Source organism: Hyperolius riggenbachi, chromosome 5, assembly GCF_040937935.1.
Source record: "Hyperolius riggenbachi isolate aHypRig1 chromosome 5, aHypRig1.pri, whole genome shotgun sequence".
In the NCBI taxonomy this organism is placed as follows: Eukaryota; Metazoa; Chordata; class Amphibia; order Anura; family Hyperoliidae; genus Hyperolius; species Hyperolius riggenbachi.
In genome coordinates, this window is record NC_090650.1 from 126,136,994 (window position 1) to 126,143,754 (window position 6,761).

Genomic DNA, 6,761 nt, shown 5'->3' on the forward strand with positions numbered 1-6,761 from the left:
CAACATTTGGACAAAAATACGCATTTGAGAGTCTTTTACAATGGAATGAATTACAATTACTGCTCATTTACAGTGGGGTGCGAAAGTTTGGGCAACCTTGTTAATTGGCATAATTTTCCTGTATAAATCATTGGTGGTTACGATAAAAAAAAGTCAGTTAAATATATCATATAGAACAGTGTTTCTCAACATTTTATTAGGTTGTACCCCTTTTAAAACCCTGACCTCACAAAGTACCCCCTAGCATAGTAAACCTTATCACAAGTACCCCTTGACAAATATATATTTGATCATAGTGCATGGTACTAAGTTGGTTCTAAACAATTTCGAAGCATGTACTATTGCTTTTAATTAGCTAAACCACTAATTTGGTGTTGTTTAAAGCGGTTTAAAACTGTTTTCCTATTTTTTATAACCCATACAATTATCAAATTTGCTTTGTCTGTGGACCTTGTTACATTGTGGCAGTTTGCCCAGAGTACCGCGGTACTCAGACCTTCTTGTGGGAGGGGTTTCAGCACAAAATCAGTCATACAGCGCCCCCTGATGGTCTGTTTGTGAAAATCATTATGTTTCTCATGTAAAAGGGGGTATCAGCTACTGATTGGGATAAAATTCAATTCTAGGTTGGAGTTCTCTTTAAATGCTGCTAGCATTTATTTCTGATCTGTTTTTCACTTCAGCACTCATCAGCTGAAGTCCTGCACAGCTAGAGAATGTTTACATAAATGTATCAAGTAAAGAATGTGTACACAAGATAAGATTACAAGCAGTTGGAATGCGGGTTCTCCCTGCAAAAGAAAGTCAGCCCTGTGATGTAACCCTCTGAATGCGGTTTTACTAAAAAAAAAAACATTGTTAGTATATTATATGCTGTAAATAATCTTTTAGAGCAAAGAAGAAATTTTGGGTTGTATTCTGCTTTAATTAAGATTTATCATTTTCTAAAACTCTAAATTTATTATTCTTGGTTACGTATATCAAGCCCAAGTACCCCCTGGAACAATCGGAAGTACCACCTGGGGTACGCGTACCACACGTTGAGAACCTAGGATATAGAAGACACACACAGTGATATTTAAGAAGTTAAATTAAGTTTATTGAATTTACAGAAAGTGTGCAATAATTGTTTAAACAAAATTAGGCAGGTGCATAAATTTGGGTACCACAAAAAAGAAATGAAATCAATATTTAGTACATCCTCTTTTTGTAGAAATTACAGCCTCTAAATGCTTCCTGTAGGTTCCAATGAGAGTCTGGATTCTGGTTAAATGTATTTTGGACCAGTCCTCTTTACAAAACTTCTCTAGTTCATTCAGGTTTGATGGCTTCCGAGCATGGACAGCTCTCTTTAACTCACACCACAGATTTTCAATTATATTCAGGTCTGGAGACTGAGATGGCCACTCCAGAACATTGTACTTGTTCCTTAGCATGAATGCCTTAGTGGATTTTGAGCAGTGTTTAGGGTCGTTGTCTTGTTGAAAGATCCAGCCCCGGCGCAGATTCAGCTTTGTCACTGATTCCTGGATATTGGTCTCCAGAATGCGTCCCCCAACTTTGACAAGATTTCCAGTCCCTGTACTGGCCACACAGCCCCACAGCATGATGGACCACCACCACCATATTTTACTGTAGGTAGCAGGTGTTTTTCTTGGAATGGTGTTTTTCCTCCATGCATAACACCCCTTGTTATGCCCAAATAACTCAATTTTAGTTACTTCAGTCCAGAGCACCTTATTCCAAAATGAAGCTGGCTTGTCCAAATGTGCTTTAGCATACCTCAAGCGGCTCTGTGCTGTGGGCGGAGAAAAGGCTTCCTCTGCATTACTCTCGCATACAGCATGTCCTTCTGTAAAATGCGCCGAATGGTTGAACGATGCACAGTGACTCCATCTGCAGCAAGATGATGTTGTAGGTCTTTAGTGCAGGTCTGTGGGTTGACTCTCTGTTCTCACCATTCCTTGCTTCTGTTTAACCGAGAAATTTTTTTTTTTTGGTCTGCCACTTTGAGCCTTATATTGAACTGAGCCTATGGTCTTCCATTTTCTCAATATGTTCCTAACTGTGGAAACAGCTGAAATCTCTGAGGCAGCTTTCTGTATCCTTCCCCTAAACCACGATGGTGAACAATCTTTGTCTTCAGGTCATTTGAGAGTTGTTTTGAGACCCCCATGTTGCTACTCTTCAGAGAAAATTAAGAGGGAAACTTACAATTAACCCCTTAAATACTTTTTCTCATAATTGGATTCACCTGTGTATGTAGGTCAGGGATCACTGAGCTTACCAAGCCAATTTGAGTTCCAATAATTAGCTCCAAAGGATTTGGAATCAATAAAATGACACGTGCCCACATTTATGCACCTGCCTAATTTTATTTAAGCTTTTATTGCGCACTTTCTGTAAATTCAATAAACTCCATTTCACTTCTCAAATATCACTGTGTGTGTCTCCTATATGATAGATCTAACTGACATTTTTTATCGTAACAACCAATGATTTATACAGCAAAATCATGACCATTAACAAGGTTGCCCAAACTTTCGCATCCCACTGTAAATCACGAATTCGAGTGTTTACACACTCGTTATTACTTGTGAGAGCATCCCTGACCGTAAGTGACAACAACATACGATAAAAGTAATTTATGGCTCATTTTACTCTGGAAGAAACATACTTCTTATTTGTATATGTTTACATGTACCATATTTTTTCGGACCATAAGACACACTTTTTTACCCCAAAGAGAGGGGGAAAATATTGGTGCGTCTCCTGGTCTGAATTTACCAATACAGACCTGCCTCCCCTAAAGAAGTGGTAGTGGAACATTACGATCCGATTGTCCGCAATGTCCCCAGGCATTTATTGTGCTTTTCCCGGCTCATCCTGGCTGCTTATGCGGATATGAGTAGCCTAATAAGCCTGTGTCCTTATTTGTGCCCCCGGTGTTTTCATGTCAGCTTCCCTGAGCCCAGTCCCTAATCCCCTCTGTCCCGTCAGCCTCTGGTGTAGGGGGAGGCTTACCCCATAACGCCGCTGTGAGTAGCTGTAATCCTTGTTGTAAAGCCACAGAGGGGTTTCTGCTCGCAAGCAAAGTATTTCCCTCTTCACTTCTGCATTAGTGACGTATGCAAAAGTGAAGAGGGAAATACTTTGCTTGCGAGCACGAACCTCTCTGCTGCTTTACAAGGATTACCGCTACTCACAGCGGCGTTATGGGGTAAGCCTCCCCCTACACCAGAGGCTGACGGGACAGGGGGGATTAGGGACAGGGCTCAGGGAAGCTGACATGAGAACACCAGGGCAGCTATAAGGACATTGGGGCAGGAATAAAGACACAGGGGGCAGGGATAAAGACACAGGGAGCACATATGAGGACATGGAGACAGAGAAGGACACAAGCAGGACAGAAAGAAACAAAAAGTACAAAGGGGACACGGGGACTAAAGGGGGAGGACATAATTAAGAGAGGAAGAAGATCCATAAGATGCCCCTGCACTATGGATGCACCAGGTTTAGTATATTTTTTTTTTCTGATTTTTGTCCTCTAAACCTGGGTGCGTCTTATGGTCCGAAAAATATGGTATTTTAACCACTTGAGGGCCGCGGTGTTAAACCCCCCCTAGTGACCAGGCCATTTTTAACTAAATGGTCCACTGCAACTTTAAGGCCTCGCTGCAGGGCTGCACAACTCAGCACACAGGTGATCCCCCCCCCCCACCAACAGAGCTCTCTGTTGGTGGGGTCTTATCGCTCCCCCAACTTATTTTTTAATTTATTTTCCGTCCATCACAGCAATTGGCTGTGATAGGCTTCAGCCTATCACAGCGGTCCGCTCCTGTGTCCCCAGTACAGCGCTGCCTTAGATTGCAGCGCTGTACATAGCTATTAGACAGCTGTCTAACAGTCTCTGAGTGGCGATCGCCGCTGGGAGATTGAAGGTGGACCTCTGCAGTGGCGTAGCTAAGGAGTTGTGGACCCCGATACAAGTTTTACAATGGGGCCCCCAAGCACTCTATACATAGCAATTAATACGGTGCACCGAAACCTGCCAATGACAAGTACAGTGTCTGAAGTGCATGAAGGGGATGGAGAACAGTTTGTTAATGATTACCGCTATTCAAAGTATCTATAGAAGTTATAATTATGAGCACAGGACCAATAGAGAGCTGATACTGTAGTTGAGAGAGGGCCCTTCGGGGCCCCTCTGGCCCAAGGGCCCCGATGCAGTGGCTACCTTTGCAACCCCTACTGCTACGCCCCTGGACCTCTGTCATCAGAGCGAAGATGCGCGCTCTCTCCTGCAAGCCCCATAGGAAGTAATTTATGCTAATTGGCATGGAGTGGTCCTGGGGCTGCAGCCGCCTTTATGCCAATTGGAGTGGAGAGGTCGGCAGGTAGTTAAATTTTAGTTTTTCGCGACAGAGGTCCTTTAATGGCACTTATAAACTCATTTGAATCCTGTCATAAAAAGTCTAAGCATTTTGTGTAATGAATTTTAAGAGTGTTGCACATTTATTCCTCAGTGCTTTCATTCTGAATTCTGCTGAGGTACTCTTACACCAGGCCTGAGTGTTTTCTGACAAGACAGAGAATCGAAGAGAGACATTTAAACCCTCTCGGAAAGCATTTTTAGCTTTGTTTTCAGGTCAGCATCATGTTCAGTGATGTGTGGATACGCCTGCCAGGTTCCCTGATGTATGTGAAGTCATGTGTGGACAGGTGCAGAACTGGCCTTTTTGCTACTGGGAAAATAAAGCATGTCTATTTTACTAAAAGTCAGACAACCCGTCCTTCCTTCAATAATTGCTATATGGCAGATAAATTTGAACTTGTAATGATAGAAATACAGAAGCTGGCATCCTGACCCCCCCCCCCCCCCTTTTTCTCAAATTGCTAGTTACCTAGCTGCCATGCATGTCTTGTGGCTTCTGTATTTGAGTCTTCTACCCGTAAGAAGTTTGTAGTAGAAATGGTCAGTGAGACGTTAAAGATGAGTTGATGCAAATGTATGCAGCTTTGGAAATTTCACATTTTCCAAGCTGCATCCATTTGCATCAGTTAAAGTATTAGTACATCACTGACCATCCCTAGCAGCCAAGACGGACAAAAATGACTGCTGTTTGCCATATTTCTATAAGTCACAGTAAAGAAAGCGGTTTAAAAAAAAAAGAAAAACCCAGATAAAACGTTCCAGCTAATGATGGGCTGCAGCTATGAAATTGCAGATGTAAAGCTAAACTGCTCTTGCTGGCTGGTGGTAACTTTGAGCCATTGACCTGTTACAGGCATATAGCTACAGCTACAAATGCATAGCCCTGTCTGCGCACCCAGCTTGATTGTGCTTCGCCACCAGGAGCATCCTGCATGGTTCACGAAGGAATGAACAGCATATGCGCAGAACACTCCTGGCAGCGGGGGCGTGACTAAGCTGGGTGCCCAGACAGCACCGCTGCTTGCCTAGTCACGACACCTCCCATTTGGGTAGTACACATAAAGGAGCTGCCAGCAGGAGAATGGAGGACACTGAGGGACCTCATGGACTGGGGGGCGGGGGGGGGGGGCTGAGAGAAGTCCCAGGTAATTAAAACTGCAGATTTTTGCAGGTTCCCTATAACTGCAGAAATGAGGATGAGCCCTTAAAGGATACCCGAGGTGACGTGACGTGACATGAGCTAGACATGCGAATGTACAGTGTCTAGCACACAGAACTACAGGGAGTGCAGAATTATTAGGCAAATGGTATTTTTGAGGAATAATTTTATTATTGAACAACCATGTTCTCAATGAACCCAAAAAACTCATTAATATCAAAGCTGAATATTTTTGAAAGTCGTTTTTAGTTTGTTTTTAGTTTTAGCTATTTTAGGTGGATAACTGTGTGTGCAGGTGACTATTACTGTGCATAATTATTAGGCAACTTAACAAAAAACAAATATATACCCATTTCAATTATTTATTTTTACCAGTGAAACCAATATAACATCTCAACATTCACAAATATACATTTCTCACATTCATAAACAAAACTAAAACAAATCAGTGACCAATATAGCCACCTTTCTTTGCAAGGACACTCAAAAGCCTGCCATCCATGGATTCTGTCAGTGTTTTAATCTGTTCACCATCAACATTGCGTGCAGAACTGCAACCACAGCCTCCCAGACACTGTTCAGAGAGGTGTACTGTTTTCCCTCCTTGTAAATCTCACATTTTATGATGGACCACAGGTTCTCAATATGGTTCAGATCAGGTGAACAAGGAGGCCATGTAATTCGTTTTTCTTCTTTTATACCAGGGTTGCTCAGCAGGACCCCGAATGCGAAGTTCTCCCGAAAAATTCGGGTGTTTTTTGGGTTTGCCGCATGCGAACCCGAACCCGAATGCTGCAATCCGAGCCGAACCCGAATACGAAGCCTGCCGAATGTGCGCACTCGAATTCGGCCTGATGGAGCTGTGGGTTCGGTTTCGGCTTCAGGATTCGGGGATGACATGATTGGGCCAATCAGAAGTCCTCCTGCCGAGGACCTGGCAACCCTAGCAACAAATCAGAGGAGGGGAGCCAGGCCCTCCCCTCCTCTATATAAGGCGGCGGCCATGTTGCAGAGCCACGCACTTGTGTGAATGCTGCTGGTACTGAGAGATTCTCCAGTGCTGTGCTGTGTCTGAGCAAGTGCTTTTCACTGCTAAACCTAGCGTTTTGCTTCCTAAACACCTCCTAAACACATTTATTGTTGTCTTTTATATAGTTAGCTAGTATT